Source organism: Aulonocara sp. 'chitande type north' Nkhata Bay, linkage group LG3 (genome assembly GCF_057382095.1).
Source record: "Aulonocara sp. 'chitande type north' Nkhata Bay isolate Kocher_YH1m ecotype deep benthic linkage group LG3, A_spYH_male_GT1.1, whole genome shotgun sequence".
NCBI lineage: Eukaryota > Metazoa > Chordata > Actinopteri > Cichliformes > Cichlidae > Aulonocara > Aulonocara sp. 'chitande type north' Nkhata Bay.
The window spans coordinates 6,440,789-6,459,715 of record NC_141346.1 but is presented as its reverse complement, the minus strand read 5'-3'; the positions used below and the strand labels follow the sequence as shown (position 1 = coordinate 6,459,715).

The window sequence follows — 18,927 nt, the reverse complement described above, 5'->3', positions numbered from 1 at the left end:
GTTAAAAGAACCCGTGTTAGAAAACAATAAGACCGGTAATGAGGCTTCAGATACTGTTGCTGCCTCTACCTGGAGCCAGATCGGAAGCTTGTCATGACAATAATCAATAGGCGAGCCCCACTGCCAGTGCAATAGAGCTCTTGAATTTGCTGCCCAATAATAATGTCTAAACACAGGGAGACCTAACCCCCCGCAGGAAGTGTTTTTTTGAAGATGAGCCATGGATATCCGAGGGGGTTTTCCTGCCCAAATGAATGAGTGAATCAATGAATCAAGCTGCTTAAAAAATTTAAGTGGCAAGTGAATAGGAAGGTTTTGAAAAAGATATAAAAATCGTGGCAAAGACACCATTCTAACTGGATTTATTCGACCGATCAGAGACAGAGGAAGCAGCTTCCATTTTCTAATATCATCTTTGAACTTATCCAGCATTTCCAGGAAATTCAATTTATAAAGGAGTTTGGGATTTTTAGAGATCTTAAGACCAAGATAGGTAAAAGACGTAGTTACTAATTTGAATGGGAGTGAGCTGAGGAACTTTGGGCATAGATTATCTGTTTTTGGCATAAATTCAGATTTATCCCAATTGATCATATATCCTGATAATTTCCCAAAGTGTTTAATACAATTTAAAAGATTAGGGAATGAGATTTCTGGTTTGGAAAGGCAGATCAGTAAGTCATCTGCATAAATGTTAACAAGACTTTCCACATTCCCAAATTTAACTCCCTGTATACCTGGGTGGTTTCTTATGTTAATGGCTAGGGGCTCCAGGGCTATATCAAAAAGAAGCGGTGAGAGGGGATCCCCCTGTCTCACCCCGCGTTGTAATTGAAAGGGAGAGGATTTATCTGCATTAGTGAGAATACAGGACACCGGACACAGATAAATCATTTTAATCCAATCCCTAAAGTACTCCCCAAAACCAAATTGTTTTAGAGTCTCAAATATATAAGACCATTCAATCTGATCAAATGCTTTTTGAGCGTCCAGAGAAAGTACTGCTGTTTTAACCTCTTTTCCATAACCTAAATTAATTGTATTTAATAATAAACGGACATTATTAAATGACCATCTACCAGGAATAAAACCTGTTTGATTAGGATGTATAATTGTTGAAATAGTTTTTTTTTCTTCCTTTTCTTTTTCTTCTTTTTTCCTTTCTTTTTTTTTTTTCTCCTTTCTCCTTTCATGCTCATAAGTTCACAAATGTTAAAAACAGTAATTGTTCTTGGTTGATTTTGTATAAGCATGTTATGTTTAATTTAAATGCAAAAATAAAAAAAAATTTAAGAAAAAAAAAAAGAAAATAGTACGACTACCCTACTCCGGACTTCATTTCTATCCTTCTGCTTTTTCTGTCTTTATATTGTTAAAGTGTGATTTGACTTGGAAAGCTCTGCACAAGTATTCCACTGTGCATGGACTGTTGGTCCTGTGTGAAAATGTCAAAATAAAAATCTTGAACCTTCAGTTGTCAGAGTAACTGGTGGAGACCCAGCAACACACTCAGACACAAACTGGTTCATCTGAAACACAAACTGAACAACGTCGTGTCTGCTGTACAGTGCAGCGTCCAGATGAACAGGATCAACAGGATGAACATCTTTTTAACAGTCGTTACAAAGATGTGAAGTTGTTTGGCTGACACAGACAAACAGTATCCCACATTCTTGATTTTTAGCTCACAAACACGTCTTATAAGGACTTATTGATCCTGAAATGTTGGAGGTTTTAGCTCTTTAAACAGTAAAGTTACAGGAGGATACAGATAATTATCAGGAAAATGTCCTCGGTTTGTTAAAATGATCCCGTCCGATAACACACGAGAACAATAAATGTATAATTTTCTGTTGTAACCCACAAACTGAACGGTCACACTCATCTTTCATGTTGTCACTAAAACATCACTCCTTCCACGTCTAGTTGGTCGTGATGGAGGCGGAGTGCGTTGGGTCCGCTTTCCCTGCCCAGCCGATGTTCCTGACGCAGGGAAACAGATCCTGTTGGGGATCCCTACCTCGGCACAACACCTGCCATGGTCTTTGCACACTCACCACAGTAAATGCATCATGTTGTCAGCTTTACAGTATCATAGTCAGAGAAACTGGTCAGGCCGCTCTCTTCCAAATGTCTACACTTCACCCTTTTACTGTCAGTGGGCTCAGAGTCCATCTAATGTGGCTCATTATCTGATGCCGTCTGCAGACCAGTGTTAGACACTGAGAGGTTGATGGCTCCGTGTCAGAGCACCGGCCTTAACGAAAAAGTTATCAATCGTTCTTTTCATCTTTTCTCATTACCCACAGCTACATCCACTCCTATCACGCTGCTCACCTCTGCTGCGACGATTCAAACAGCTGGAAAGTAAATAATTTGGAGACGGTGCATTTGTGTCACAGTGAACAGTGAAAACAGAGACTTTCTAAAACGATGATGCATGTTAGTCATGTGATGCAGGCATGTGACCAATCAAACAAAGATAGTGGAGAGCATTATACAGCAGCAGTTTTGACAGTCCTATTAAAGATGAATATCAGTCTGCACATGCTCCACAGAGCTTTTCTTCAAATTCTTTATTTCTCTCTCGCTTTTGCAACTTTGTACTTTTGTGTTACTCGCAGCAACAACTCCACCTCATTGTTAGTCCATTTTAAAACTCGGTGCTTTTCCTCCACCTCTGCCGCGACGTTTCAAACAGCCGGAAAGTGAATAAGCGGCAGACAGAAATGAGACCGGTCGAATCGTCTTGCTTTTTACGCATGCGCAGGACTGGAACGTAAGAGTTTTCAGCCGTCTTAATGTGGACGCACAACTCTGTGAAAACGACTGAAAACACTAGTGTGGACGCGGAGCGCTGTTTTCAAATCTATCCGGGCGAGTGTGGACGTAGCCTAAGTGGCACCATGGAGAAATGAGGTGGCGCTCTAGACCCTGATGAAGTGAACAGAGTGAAGATTTGTGTAGAAGCAGGAAGTGTGATCAGCTGCACTCACCACTGTTGCTGAGAGGAACCTGATGGACTCCAGTGAATCTTCTTTTAGAGACAAACAGGACTCGACTGCAGCTCTGCTGCTGCTCTCTCACACTTTCACTTCTGCAAAATGACGTTGAGCTTCTTGTTTTTCAGCTGTTGCTCCGCCTCTTCCTGCCTCTCCCTTTACAGGAATCAGCCGGTCTGTACTCAGTGACTGTGTGCAGCGGGTGGGAGGAGTGAGGAGTGGTGTGTGGGTTCACACAGTAATGACGGCCTCAGGTGATCAGGAGAAACTCACCTGGATTTCCTTTTTCCACAGCAGACTGAGAGCTTCAGGTGGACCCTGAAGGAGGTCTCAGACACAGGTGGTAAAAGTACACACAGTCTGTATTGAAGTAGAAGTACTACTGTTAAAAATACTCCAAGTACTAATTCAACTTCTTTACTCAAGTAAAAGTAAAAAGTACTGGCTGTGAAATGAGAGTAAAAAGAGCTGATTGAAGAACATTTCTAACACGTGTTTATACAAAGCTAACTGAACCATGTGCTGCATCAACGTGATAATAAAATAATATTATTCACTTTGTTTCTGTCTAAATTTGAATTCTAATAAATATTTTAGCTTGAAATAAGTGAAAAAAATCTGCCAATGGAACAAGTTAAAATTCTCTATTTTTTCTCTGGTTTCAAGATTCACTGTCTTGAAAAAAGTTCATATCCGGTGGCGGACTCCCTCAGACATCGGTGCGTTGGTGGTTCTTTGTGTCTGGGGATGGGCGTCCAGGTACACGCCGGCTCACTCCTTGGTGGCTGCTTATCGGGGCCTGGAGCCTGGGGCTCGCTCGGGCCACTTCGGGGGTGGGGTGCCCTCGGCCTCTCGGCCTGGGGCTCGGTCACTCAGGCACACCTGGCTGCCGGCGGAGCTCACGGGCGCGTCACTGCAACCCCCCCTGGCTTCTGCTCCGCGGCTGCTGAGTGAGCCCTCATCTGGGACTCTCCTCAGCTCTTTCTGGGACAGTGGCGCGGCTGCCCCTCTGTTGGTCTTCCTTGGTCCCTTGTGTTCTGGGGGCCTCTGGATGTCTGGAGTTTTGATCTCCTCCATACCTGCTTCATGCCCTGGAGGACGGGGCTGTGGCCCCCCCACACCCTCTAGCAGATCATTACATGAAGGAACCTTTTAAAAACAAGCGCGTCCATGCTCACAGGTGTACACACCGGTGCTCACACACACAAACTACACCCTTTTTGGCTCCTAACTTAAGGTCAAGGTCAAGGTCAAATTTATTTATATAGCACATTTCAAACAGCCGATGCTGCACAAAGTGCTTAACAATATAGAAATGGTATTAAAAAGCAACAATGTAATACAATAATAACAATAAAAAACAATAATAGGACAGTAAAAGAATTAAAACAATAACTAAACTGATTCAAATAAGACCAAAATGCTTGGGTCATAGTGTGTTAAAAGCCAGGGCATAGAAATGTGTCTTTAGTAAAGATTTAAATTGCTCAAGTGTTTGTGCAGATCTAATATTTAAGGGGAGACTATTCCAAAGTCTGGGACCTGCCACAGAGAAGGATCTATCAGCACGGGATTTGAGGTTAGTCCGTGGGATGGACAGCATTAGTTTTGAGCTAGACCTCGTGGTTTTTCCTGGAGCATAGGCAGAGAGGAGCTCAGACAGGTAAGGAGGGGCTCGGGCGTTAAGTGACTGAAAAACAAAAAGTAAAAGTTTAAATTGGATCCTGTAGGAGACAGGAAGCCAGTGTAAAGAAGTTAAAAGTGGGGTTATATGCTCTCTCCGTTTGGTACTAGTTAGCAGGCGAGCAGCTGCATTTTGAACCATCTGAAGATGATGGATGGTGGCCTGATTTAGACCATAATACAATGAATTGCAGTAGTCCAATCTGCAAGTAAGAAAAAGGTGAATAACACGCTCAAAGACGTTAGCCGGAAGGTATGTGTAACCCGTGTAATTGTTACGCCTGCTGTTCTGCGTTGTGTTTTGGTGTTGAAGCAAGAGGCAGGAGACAGTGTCGAATCTTTGGCTCTTTACTGCACATCTGCAACACAGAGACACATGTTCGATCCGTGCGTGTCACGCGACTGCCCGTAACCCTCTCCTCCGGCCATGCTGAAAGGAGCTGTGCCCTTAATGTACATTAAAGTAACGAACCAAATACAACAAATTATTTCAAACCATTGACTTAAACTCTCAAAAAACAAAAAGCACAAAATAAACAATATGTCACTAAAAACATCAAAACAACTTATAAGAACAATAAATGAAAGACTGCATCTCCAAAACATAAAAACATCTCCATACCTGCAACACAGAGACACATGTTCGATCCGTGCGTGTCACGCGACTGCCCGTAACCCTCTCCTGACGAAGAAAGAAAAGGTGCATGCTGTTACACAAAAGGAGAGACTGACGCGAGTAAACTCTCAAGCCGCTAGCGATACGGACTAGCTTAGCATGCTAGCATATTAGCCGAGTTCTCGGCTATAACTCATTATAATTGTGTATTAATGAACTCGTCCTCCACAAAACTTATCCCAAATGAGTCTCTTAACGATAAACAAAAACGCGGCGGTACGGTCGTATTCACACTGAAGCTTGGGATCCGAACAAACTTTGATTAACAGAGAGCAACGTGGCAGTGACTTACCTCCGGCCATGCTGAAAGGAGCTGTGACCGGGGCACACATGCACGCGCTTACGTCACCACGCAGCGCACACACGCACATGAACGCACACAGACCGAACACACAGATAGGAGAGTGAGATGCAAAAAAATGACATATTTATTCCAAAAAAGAAAGTATTTTGGGTGAAATTCACAAGTGTTTAACACATATGTTACATTCACCTCCCTTGAATTTCACCAAAATCACTACACATCTGAATGGTACTGCAGTACCAAGAGGCACAACGACACTGAACTACCATCACCTCCGGAACAGGTAACCCAAGGATCTTATCCCATAGTTCAGTTAAAAACTATCCATAAATGGATTAAAAGAAGTTGGATAGGTTGATCAGGCCTCCAACCCTTTCAGAACACAAAGGTGCAGCCTACACCTCATCAAACGTGGTCCCATAAAAACGCCCAGGGTGGGTGTCATGATGCCTCAAGCAAGTACAACACATTCATAATATGCAATGGGATGACCCAAAAAAAAACAATCTATGTCAGAGGCCGAGCCTCCCGTGGCGGTAACAGGCCCCATGTAATAGGCTTCTGGACCATGTTTTCTATCAGCCTGTTGACTGACTTTACCACCCGACCTGCTCTGGTAACCACTCTGCTTCGAACATTGGCATGGTCAGAGTCGTGTCTTGGCAAGTTGGATGGCTGCTCAGTATACGGCTGACCAGAGGTCTGATTGATGTCTGAACCAGAAACAGGAACAGTCTGCGGAACAACAGCGTCCCCATGACAGGCACCTGGAACAGAATCTGTGCCAGACTGTGTCGAATCAGAGGTAGCGGAACAGTCAACCGGAGTAGGAAGAGCAAAGTGCTGGGCCTGACCAGCAGGGCTTGCTGGAATGTCCGCTGTGCAAGTCTGAGAATCAGGTGGGGCATTGTCCACATCCGCACCATCACATGAACCATGCTGACGATCCGTGGACTGTGAGGCATGCTCTCCTGCCGCGGAATCCACATCCACTCCATGGCTCAAATCCGAAAGGACCCACAAAGAAGTCCTTGCTGCGGTAGACTCTGTCCCTAGACTGCCAGGGTCCTCCAGATCCCCATCAGCACTGAGATCCCCCTCACTGGAGAAAACGTCTAAGGACTGACTTCCCAACGAATCCTGGACAGGAAGGAAACTCACGTCCAACAGAAGGTTTCTGTGTACAACCTTACTCTGGCCTGAAGAGTCACTGATCCTGTAAATGTGGGTCCTGGGGTGCCTCTCCACAACAGTGTAAACCTGAGGCTCCCACTTGTCTGCAAGTTTCTTCCTGCCCCGCTCGCCTTTATTGGCAAGCAGGACGCGATCCCCAACGTTCAGAGACACACCTTTGATTTTCTTATTGTATTGACGAGCCTGATGCTCCTGCTCATTGCTGGTGTGCTCCTGGGCGATCCTGGCAGCCTCAGACAAGTACGACAGAAGAAGCTTGGAGTAGCCGTTAAAGTCCACCACAATGGGATCATGCAAAACAGACTTGAACATAACGTCGACCGGTAGTCGTGGGACACGGCCGAACATCAAATAGAATGGGGCATATCCAGTAGTCTCGTGAACAGTTGCATTATAAGCAAAGGTCAATGTCTGAATCTGCTGCGGCCATTCCTGTTTGGCTCTGAGAGGGAGAGCTCGCAGCATGTTGCCAAGTGTGCGGTTGAACCGCTCCGTGCCCCCATTCCCCATAGGGTGATAAGCTGTAGTGTGAGACTTGGCAACGCCCGAAATCTGCAGAAGCTCAGAAAATAGTTCACTCTCAAAGCTGGGGCCTTGGTCTGAGTGAATACGCTCAGGGAAACCATATACACAAAAAACACAGTCCCACAACTTTCTGGCAACCTGCTTGGCAGTCTGATTCCTGCACGGGAAAGCAAAGGCCATTTTCGTGAAGTGGTCAGTTGCCACAAGCACATCAACAGAGCGCTTCTTTTTGTCCTCTGCTGACCAAAAGTCAATGCAGATGAGCTCCATGGGAACAGAGGTCTTAATGCTCTCTAATGGGGCTCGTGCTGCAGGCTCTGGAGTCTTGGCAAGTATGCACCTTCCACAGCACCGAACATGCTCCTTCACATCCCTCTCCATATTGGGCCAGAAAAAACGTTGCCTTGCTAGGTGGAGGGTGCGAACTTGACCCTGGTGCCCTGCCAAATCATGGACACCTTTCAAGGCCTGCACCCGTAAATTCACTGGCAACACCAACTGGAGTCTCTTTGTTTTGCTCACAGGGTCTCTCGTCTCCCTGTAGAGAATGCCATCTCGAACCTTGAGCCTCTCCCAGTGCTTCAATAGGGCCAGTGCCCTGGAATCCATATCATGTCTCTCACGCCTGGAAGGGCGCCTCCTGCGGGCTACAAGCGGCAGGACAGCGGAGATGATGGGATCCTGAAGTTGGTGGTCCTCCAGCTCATATAAGGTAAGTGATGGCAGTACATCATTGCCAACTGGCTGCAACTGCTGAACAAGGTGGAGAATGGAGGCAGCTCTATTCTCCGCAGCGGTTTCCCAGTAATCATGGTGAGCCAAGGTAGCCGTGACTTCCGACGAACTGTAGAAATCCTCTGAGGCCAGAGCTGGAACAGGTTGTTGGACAACCCGAATATTTTGGACACCAAACCTGAAAGCGTCCTGCACCTCATGAGCCGCCGCACCTTCTGCATTCCGCACCAAGTGCTCGTAGGGCTCTTGAAGCAAGCGCCCACCGATAGGTTGATAGGTGAAGGGGTCACGACTAAGTGCATCTGCTACAACATTCTTTCGACCTGGGATGTACCTCAAATCAAAGTTGTAGGATGACAGCTTGGCCACCCACCTTTGTTCATAAGCGTCCAGCTTGGGTTTGGTCAATACATGAACGAGCGGGTTGTTGTCAGTCCACACTGTGAACTTGTGCCCCATCAACCAGTGGCTGAACTTTTCAGAGATGCTCCACTTTAGGGCCATGAACTCAAGGCGATGGGCTGGGTATCTCTGCTGTGACCTGCTTAGCGCCTTGCTCGCGAAAGCAATAGGGCGTGCCTTATCCCCGTCGATAGGCAATTGTGACAGAACCGCTCCCAGTCCATCCAGAGAAGCATCCACAGACAAAATGAACGGTCGTGAAAAGTCAGGATGAGCCAACACGGCACAGTTAAGGAGGTCGTCCTTCAGTTTATGAAAGGCCTTGTCACATGCAGGGCTCCAATCTGCAGCAGTCAACTTTCTGAACATGCCAGCACCCCTCCCAGCGTGACTAGTCCGTCCCTTCCTCTTCTGACCAGCCGTCAGAGCAAACAGAGGCTTGGCAATGGCTGAGCAACCAGGGATGAAGCACTGATAGAAAAAGACCATTCCTAGAAAGGACTTAATCCTCTTCACAGAAGGAGTGCAACCATCCTTCTCCATTAGAGCCTCCCTTGGCATCTTGGAAACCACTTCCACCTTAGCTGGGTCCACAGCCACTCCGGTCTGGTCGATGACATGGCCCAGAAACCTGACTGACTTCCGCAGCAGATGACACTTCTTTGGACCCAACTTGAGATTGTTGTCTCTCAACCTTTGAAAAACAGCTCGGAGCCGGCACAGGGCTTCCTCTTCAGTGGGAGCAAAGACCAGGAGGTCATCCAAGTAGCAGAGCAGACTGGTGAAGTTGAGGTCACCAAAGATGTTCAGCATCATGCGCATGAATGAAGCTGGGCTATTGCAAAGCCCTTGTGGCATCCGGTTGTATTCGTAGAGGCCAACAGGCGTCGTGAAAGCGGTGTACTTCTTATCCTCCTCACACATTGGGATGTTGTAAAACCCAGAGGTTAAGTCCATCGTGCTGAAGAAGGCATTGCCCCCAAGCGCGGCAAGGCAATCCGCTTGGTGAGGGAGTGGATGCGCATCCTTAAGAGTCCGCGCATTCAACCACCTGAAGTCCGTACAAATCCGCAATCCGCCATCCTTTTTCCAGACCATGACGAGGGGGGATGCATACTCGCTGATGGATTTGCGAATAATCCCTTTCTCCTCCATGTCAGTGAGTACCTGCCTTAGTTGTTGGTAATGAGCAGGGGGTACTCTTCTGTAAGGCATACGGAATGGGCGTTCATCAGTCAGGTGGATCCGATGTACAAAGCGTCTAGCTTCGCCACAGTCAAGCGGGTGTCTAGAGAAGATGTCCTCATACTGCTCAATTAGCTCAACGAGCTCTCTCTTTGATTGTAAGCTGGCATGGCATGAGTCAATGTCAAGATCACCCAAACCTAGGGAGCACAACTTGTCATTCAAGTCGGCCTCAGTAGTAGCTGGCCCACTGGCTGGTACCTGGGCCATACTCGCCATCTTGCAGGAGTCCTGCTGGAAATCAAGGTCCTCCACCGCAAGGCAAGATGAAACAACAGCAACCCTCGAGTTGCGTTTCAAGGTCAGTGGTTTTGAGGAGAGATTGGTCATCTTCAATGGCACCCACCGATCACCCCACATGGATGTGATCACCCGGCCAACAAGAACGTCTCTCGGCCCAGACCCAGAGGTGCACGGTTCCACGATGATCGTGCTGCCTGGAGAGACTGGCACATTGCTGGGTAGCCTGCCCCATACCAGATGTTCACACCGTGGGAGTAGTGTCACAGCACGAGGCAGTTTCACAGTGCCAATTTTGTCGGGAACCTCCTCACCCCTCCATCTGGTGGTGCACGACATCATGTCCAAGAAGTGCTCATAGTCAAGAAGCGAGTGCTTGCTTCCCACAGACACAAGCTTCCAATAGTCATCAGAATGTTTCATAACTCGCATCAGGTACTTGAGAACGTTGGAGCCAATGATGAGCTCATCACGCTGGCCCGACACTACCAAAACTGGTACAATGCATTTCACACCGTGGACAGTAAGTGTCAAGTCATAAACGCACTTTGGGTGGGTCTGCTTCCCACCACAGCCAACCAGCACAATCCGTTCGGCCGACTGCGGTCCACTCACAAGAGCCCCAGCCTCTCTAAGTGACTTCTCGGCCTCTTCACTCATAGTGCAAGCCATAGACCCGGAATCCATCATGCCCCTCAAGTTAACCTTGTCATTCACTGCAACTTGGGTGTAGAACAATTCACTAAATGTGGGCACTACTGCTGGTCCCTGAACCACGACACGGTACCCCTCTGGCATTGTTGAACAGGTGTTGACATAAAGAATTTCGAGATCCGATTCATCATGATTGAGGGTATTAGGTTCTTCCCCCACACTGCCCCTCTCCAAATGTGGGTGATTCAGTTTTCCGAAGGCCAACCCTGCCTCGCGACAGCCCCGGCCTCCCGTCCCTCACGACGACTGTGACAGTCCTTTTTCCAATGACCAGGAGCAAAACATGCAAGACAGAGATTCTCTCTCCTGCAGTGCATGTGAGTGGAATGACCAGTGTTGCCACAGACCTGACAATTCTTCTTAAGAAAGGGCCCGCGGGTAAGACGCTGCGAAGGTGTAGATGCAGGGGCTGCAGTCTGCACATTCTGACATGCAATCACGCGATCCAAGAGGCTGATCAGAGCGCGCATGCCAGTCACATCAAAAGCTTGGGTGTCAGTCGAACCAAGCTCGCAACCAACTGACTGCTGACTAGGTTGAGTGGTCACAGTGTATGTTGGTGACTGTTGGAACTGAGGAGTAGGCGTAGGCACCGGACAAGAAGACACTGATGTCCCAGAAGGATAGGTCGTCGAAACATCAGCTAGAACAGGAGTGAAGCAAGTTGCTGTGGGCGAAAGCTGACAAGCGAGGTTTGAGGCTGCTGCTGTAGGCTGAGACTGCAAGGCGACACTGGCCTGACCAGGCTGTGGCGCCATCGCTTCTTGAGGCACAACAGAGCAGTTGTGGCTAACCTCTCTCCTCTGTGAGGTGTGGGAACTGCCCTGACTGCGTGCCCTGAGTTCACGCTGGAAGCTATCAATGCGTTCTTGAACCTCGGTGGTTGTCCACTCCTCAGCTGCTTTGATGCTGAGCCTGTTCGAGAGGATGGGGTCGGGGCAATACTTGATGAACATCATCGAGACCTCACGCCCTGGGTCCTCGACATTACGCCCCTGCCTACGCAAGCACTCGTCAGCAGCGTCAATAGCATTGTTTAGCCTTATCCAATATTCCATCACTCCCTCATGTTGTAATGGTTTGGTGTTATAGAAGTCAGCCATAGGCATAGAAGAGTAAGTCAATACTCTAAAGTGCTGTTTCAGAATGTCAAATATCAATTCAGGAACCTGGACATGGTCAAGTGAGGGGTTGTGACGTAGGGTGACCCTCACTACATCCTTAGCCTTCCCCATCAACCTAGCCAATATGTCACGTGATCGCTGGTCTGTTGGTGTGTTGCGTTTTACAAAGTACATTTCCATCATCTCGACCCATTCATGAATGGAAAATTTATCACTGCCATCACCCCTGAAAACTGGTGGCTCCTTGACGTCTGATTGCAAGACCAGTTTCACCCCAGACAAATTTAGCTCAGGGGGTCCCTGCTCAGCCTTAGAGCTTTCAATAGGCATACTGCTCCCCTTATCACCTTGCAGCTGGGCTACGATGGACTGACCAATCTGATTGGCCAAGTCTGAGATGAGTGTACTCAACTCAGCGCTGCCAGCTGTCTGCGGGGTCTGAATGTCACAGGGGGGAACCTGGAGACGAGTGGAACAAAACTTGGGAGCAAATGACACACCAACTTTAGGTGTCTGAGCCCCATCCCCAAGAAACCACCCTCGCCCCAAACCAACATTAGAGGAAACCTCCTCATCAGGAACACCAGTTGCCTCCGAACCAGATGCTGGCTCCATAATGATGAATAAAGCACAATCACAAGAAACAAAATTCCAAATAGTGCAACTGAACAAAAGCAAACACAGTATTCTTAACTAACACTTAATGTTATTCAGGATGAGAATTGAGCAGATTAAATGTCCAAGCTCATTCAAAAAGTCCCACACAAGTTAGGAAAAGCAACCAACTTGGAACGAGGGCAATTGTGAAGAGCTCCCCACGGTGATCGAGATGACGTCGATGCTTGATGAATCCAAAGGGTCACGGCACCAATGTAACCCGTGTAATTGTTACGCCTGCTGTTCTGCGTTGTGTTTTGGTGTTGAAGCAAGAGGCAGGAGACAGTGTCGAATCTTTGGCTCTTTACTGCACATCTGCAACACAGAGACACATGTTCGATCCGTGCGTGTCACGCGACTGCCCGTAACCCTCTCCTCCGGCCATGCTGAAAGGAGCTGTGCCCTTAATGTACATTAAAGTAACGAACCAAATACAACAAATTATTTCAAACCATTGACTTAAACTCTCAAAAAACAAAAAGCACAAAATAAACAATATGTCACTAAAAACATCAAAACAACTTATAAGAACAATAAATGAAAGACTGCATCTCCAAAACATAAAAACATCTCCATACCTGCAACACAGAGACACATGTTCGATCCGTGCGTGTCACGCGACTGCCCGTAACCCTCTCCTGACGAAGAAAGAAAAGGTGCATGCTGTTACACAAAAGGAGAGACTGACGCGAGTAAACTCTCAAGCCGCTAGCGATACGGACTAGCTTAGCATGCTAGCATATTAGCCGAGTTCTCGGCTATAACTCATTATAATTGTGTATTAATGAACTCGTCCTCCACAAAACTTATCCCAAATGAGTCTCTTAACGATAAACAAAAACGCGGCGGTACGGTCGTATTCACACTGAAGCTTGGGATCCGAACAAACTTTGATTAACAGAGAGCAACGTGGCAGTGACTTACCTCCGGCCATGCTGAAAGGAGCTGTGACCGGGGCACACATGCACGCGCTTACGTCACCACGCAGCGCACACACGCACATGAACGCACACAGACCGAACACACAGATAGGAGAGTGAGATGCAAAAAAATGACATATTTATTCCAAAAAAGAAAGTATTTTGGGTGAAATTCACAAGTGTTTAACACATATGTTACATATGGCTTTACCTTGGCTAGCTGTCTTAACTAAAAAAAAACAGGACTGAACTGCTGCACTCACCTGCTTATTCAATTTAAAAGAACCATCAATGTAGACACCGAGGTTTTTTACATGTGTTTTACAATACGAGGAAAGTAGCCCAGAGTGCTGTCGATATGATTAAAGTTGCCAAAAATGACAACCTCAGTTTTATTTTCATTTAGCTTTAAAACATTTAATGACAACCACTGTTTGACATCATCAAGGCAGCGTAATAAGAGCTGGGGATGGTCTGACCCTGCTTTTAAAGGTAGATAAATCTGCAAATCATCAGCAAAACAATGAAATGAAATGCTGTACCGTGACAAGATGGAGCCCAATGGCAACAAATAGAGTACGAACAGAGCAGGACCCAAAATAGAGCCTTGAGGTACACCGTATTTAAGAGGGGCTATTTTGGAGTTGTGGGGGCCCATACTGACATAAAAAAACCTTTCTGACAGATAGGACCGAAACCACTGTAAGGCAGATCCTTTTAGGCCAGCATGAAATTCTAGCCGTGATAACAGGATGTCATGGTCGACCGTGTCAAAAGCTGCTGACAAGTCCAACAATAAAAGGGCAGCAGGGCTGCCAGAGTCCAGAGTTAAATGAATAGCGTTAAAAATCCTTAAAAGTGCCGTCTCAGTGCTATGTAGTGGAGGCCGGAGACAGCCCTGATGCCAAAGGATCCCAAGAAGCAAGTGGTCTCACCCGAATACCTCGGTACTTCAAGTTCCTGTTAGGCATAGCAACAAAGAGGAATAAGGATTAATATGTGAGTGGGGCACACAAAGGAAAACTACACTGACCAACATCTGCACCACCTGCATTTACTACAAGAAAGCCTATGACTCTGTGCCTCACACAGGGATCCTGGAAGTGCGCAAGATCAACTGGACTGCAAGGACCTTCATAAGTCACCATCAAGTGCATTATTTACCAAGGAGTTGCTCTGTCCTTACAGCTGTTTCTTGAAGACGTTTCATCCGAGAAGCTTCTTCAGTTCTAGGGTCGAACCGTGGAAAATCCCAGATTTAAGCCCTGTGGGAGTGTCCCCCCAAGAGGGACAATGGTGTGAAAACGGGTGTGGGTCACAATCAGCCAAGGTTTTTGGGTGAGTTCATTGTAAAACCTAACGCCACCCTATCATGTGATTTCCTGAGGTCAGATGGCCCAGGGTGTGAGTGGGCGTTAAGGCGTCTGGGAAGGATCTCAAAACTGGATTATAGATGGCAGAGAGTTGGTGTCGTAAACCACCGCCTCTGTTCAAAGATGGTCGCTCACAGTGGACATAGATGGCTTGTGAACTTTGGCATCCTCAAAAGAGTGACCTATGTCCTTTAGATGCAGATGGACTGCTGAGTCTTGTCCTGTGAAGGTGGCTCTTCTATGCTGTGCCATACATTTATGAAGTGGCTGTTGGGATTCCTTAATCTTAGATAAGTAAAAGCCATATCTGAACCATGGCTGAATGAAGGCTCCTGTGAAGCCAGAAGAAAGTGTAGAGAGCTGAACGTAAACGGAAGAAGGATGAACTTCAGGTGTCAGCAAATATTACAGTATTACTGGAATTCACATCCTGAAATGACTGCAAATTACAGACCTATTTCCAAATTGAGTTTTATCTCAAAAATTCTTGAAAAGGTAGTTTACAAGCCATGAATATCCATTTTTAGAAGAATGTTGTATTTCGGAAGTTTTTCAATCTGGTTTTAAAGCTTTGCATAGTACAGAATCTGCCCTTTTAAGAGTTTTTAATAATTTTTTTAGGAACTGCATCACATGACTGTGTTATGATCGTGCTTTTAGATTTAACAGCTGCCTTTGATACAGTGGATCATAAGATTTTAATTTGCAGTTTAGAGCAGGTGGTGGGTGTTAGGAGTACTGCACTGCAGTGGTTCAGATCCTAATTGGCAGACCAAATTTTCTCTGTGAAACTTGGTGAGTTTGTATCCTCTGCTGCTTCTTTTCAATGTGGGGTTCCACAGGGTTCAGTTTTAGGCCCGCTTCTTTTCTCCTTATATCTGATACCACCCGAGTATATTTTCAGGAAACATGGGGTTTCTTTCCACTGTTTTGCCGATGACTCCCAGATTTGTTTCCCTCTTAAAAGATAAATGGTTTCTCAGTAGACCCTCTGCTCAGATGTCTTGATGAAATAAGGGCCTGGGTGCCTTTGAACTTTTTACATTTTAATGAGCAGAAAACAGAAGTGATGGTTTTTGGTGGCACTTCTGAGACCACTACTATGGATCTTGGTTTGCTGGCACAGTATGTTAAACCAATCACCACTAACCTGGGAGTTTAAATGGAGGCAGATGATGAAGTTGAAAACCAGGTCAGAGCTGTTGTAAAATCTGTCTTTTTTTCATTTGAGACAACTGGCAAAAATAAAGCCCATCTTATCAGAGCAGCTTTTTGAGACAGTAATCCATGTCTTTGTTACATCTAAGATAAGAGATGAGATAAGATGTACCTTTATTAGTCCCACATGTGGGAATTTTCTAGACTCCATTATTGTAACGCACTTTATAGTGGGGTTAGTGATGCATCTGTTAGGCGTCTGCAGGTTATGAAGCGCATCTTTTAACTGGAACAAAAAGGTCTGAGCACATTACCCCCATTTTAATTTCACTCACTGGCTTCCTGTCACAAACTGGTAGTAGGAACTCAAGAGCAGAGTCTCCAAAAACAGTTTATTTACAGCACCAGTGCACGATATATACAGTGAAGGGAAAATCTAGTGATGGCCCGCTTGAAGCTGAAGCTCCGGTGCGTGTGTCAAAAAAATCAACACACTGCTTCAGAAGCACTGTGTCGAAGCTTGATTCGTTTGGCCAGAGTCACGTGATCAGTGACGTCCGAAGCTTCATTTAGAGCCTAACTGCTTCGGTGTCTGATTCAATGGTTTATAAGGAAGCGAATCATTCGTGGGATTTGTGGAGTGTTTTGATGGTGACAGATAGCGAACCACTGATCATTCCACTGAGAGATTTGGAGCCAGTGAGGAATAGAGGAGGTTCTGTTGTGTGGGAGAATTTTGAGTTGATTTTTGTCAATCGGGTGGGTTTTCCAGCTTTGTGTTCTGGCTGTTTGCTTTTGTTTTGTGCGTGTTTATTATATCTGAAAACGGGAAAAAGGTAAAATGTCAAAAATCTGCTTCCATAATATAAATATCATTAAATAACTTTAGAAAAACTTTCACTTGACTCTTTGCATGTAATGTTGTAAAAATATATATTTTATTGTTTAATTAATCTGAAAATGTTAGTCTGCAAAATGTGCAGCAATTAAATTTCTTTATTCTCTTTAGCTGATAGTTGGTGGGGCCCAGGTAGACTGTATAACTGCATCTCTACCAGTTTCTCTGCGCTCCAGCCTCCTCTGTTCCATGTGAAGGGATTTCCCTTAAGGCAGGAGAAATTATCTCCACGTAAAGGAACAGGTTCGGCCATCGCACACTAGAACAAATTCTCTGCTTAAATAAAAATGAAAAAGGGTTACCTTAAATGCATCATGTTTTTCATTTGCAAGTTCATAAGCATTTTCCTTTTCCATTTCACAATCAGTTCTACCCCCAGGTCAAAAATATGTCTGGGAAAATGTCCCTAATATAATATTATTTATATATATATATATACACCCGTCTAGCAGTTAATTGCATAAGTGCATGGAGGCAGGACCTCACAGCAGAAGCATACTCCATAATGTGTTGTACATTATTATATGTATATATTATATGTAACGTGGTATTTTTCAATTATTGTATTTACCAACATCAAGAAGTCACAAGCAAAGAAAGACCACACCATGGTGCATATTTAAGGAGAGTTTACTGGTCAAAATTATTTATTAAACAAATAAAACACATTTTTTTAACCACCAAAAAATACACGTTCAAAGCAACACAACGGCGGCCCAATATCAGACAGAACTCCACTCTGTGGAGTGAGCAATCTTAATGAAGCGGTTGGTTTTATTTTGTGGATTCAAGCTGCTCTTCATATTCTTGGCCACCAGATGTCACCAGAGAGGACTGAGTTGAAAAGCTTCGAGTAATGAACCGTTTTTCAATACAAGCTTCAGAAAGCTTCATTTGGCCATCACTAGGAAAATCCAAACTCCAGGGAATCACGGGGTAGCTCTCTCACACTCGCTCACGTCTTCTTGCCCAAACTCACACACGCTCACACGACAGGGAGGTCCGGGGAGGAAAGTCTGTAGCAGAGGAAAGGGAAGTCACTCACAAATCACGAATCACAGGTATACTCAAGCACAGGTTCACAGGAGCTGGGAGAATCACTAACGTCTGTAGTACAATCATCCAGCAATGAGAGGATCTGTGTTCCAGCCTCAAATAGTGCTCCAGGTGATGACAGCTGATTGTTGTCAGGTGTGTGGGCCAAGGGCGGGAGCCCACAGTGAGCTCCGCCCAGGCAGAGAGAGAGAAAACCAAACACCACATGCAGCCTTGTGGGGCCGGCCGGGCAGGCACGGAGACCATGACACTACCTGTACATTTTAGGGTCCTTCTTAAAGTTCTCTATTTGTTTTTAAATCTCTTATAGCCTGCCCCCACCTCTCTGAGATGCAACAGCCATATACACCTTCCCACTCCCTTAGTAAGCATTAATTTGCTTTGGCTGTAGCAGCTCCAAAGTTGTGGAACGATCTGCCCTTGCACATTAGGCAGGCTTCTTCTCTTTCTGAGTTTTAAACTCTTCTTAAAACACATTTTTTTGCTGGCGTGTACAGCATTTGTGAACCCTGGTTTTATTTTAAAGGGCTTTATAAATAAAGATGGTGTCATACAGTATGGTAAAGTTAAATTAACACCTATAATTCACAGTTAAATAACAGTGGCCATTATGAAGTGTTACCCACTCAGTTCCTTTCTGTTACTGAATGAACTCCCACTGGTCACCATCAGCCTTTGCTGTGTTTGATTTGAGTATCACTCCCTCTGGTGGGCTGTACAGGTATTACATGTGAATGGCATTTTTTTGTTGTTGTTTTTGCTGTTTTCTTCAGTTTTGTAACTAGAATTTAAATCTATCCTATAATATTTATGATTAAAAGTTACATTTAAAGAGAAGTGAAAATAAAGATCAATCCCAGCTGTGCTTAGATGCACTTAGATGGTGGGGAAATAGTTAAAAGAGAGTGGGAATCAACAGATCCAAAACTGGAAACATTTAATTTTAGTGTTTCATGTTGAAAAAGTGTCATGATTAAAGTTACGCATAACAGATTAAAATCACAGATTTGAAGCAGGAAGT

The 18,927-nt window shown here is 45.4% G+C and overlaps 1 protein-coding gene and 1 long non-coding RNA gene across 2 annotated transcripts in view; both read right to left on the bottom strand.

The window, feature by feature from the left end:
- LOC147333682 (uncharacterized) overlaps window positions 1-18,927 on the bottom strand; it is a 71,119-nt gene that overhangs the window by 25,867 nt on the left and 26,325 nt on the right. The gene's annotated exons all lie outside the window — the stretch shown is intronic.
- Window positions 4,940-13,439, bottom strand: LOC147333685 (uncharacterized). The gene is made up of 4 exons (XR_015125772.1): window positions 13,080-13,439; window positions 12,631-12,904; window positions 5,308-5,367; window positions 4,940-5,132 (listed from the first exon to the last, which is right to left on the bottom strand). It is a non-coding gene; the product is annotated as an uncharacterized LOC147333685 (long non-coding RNA).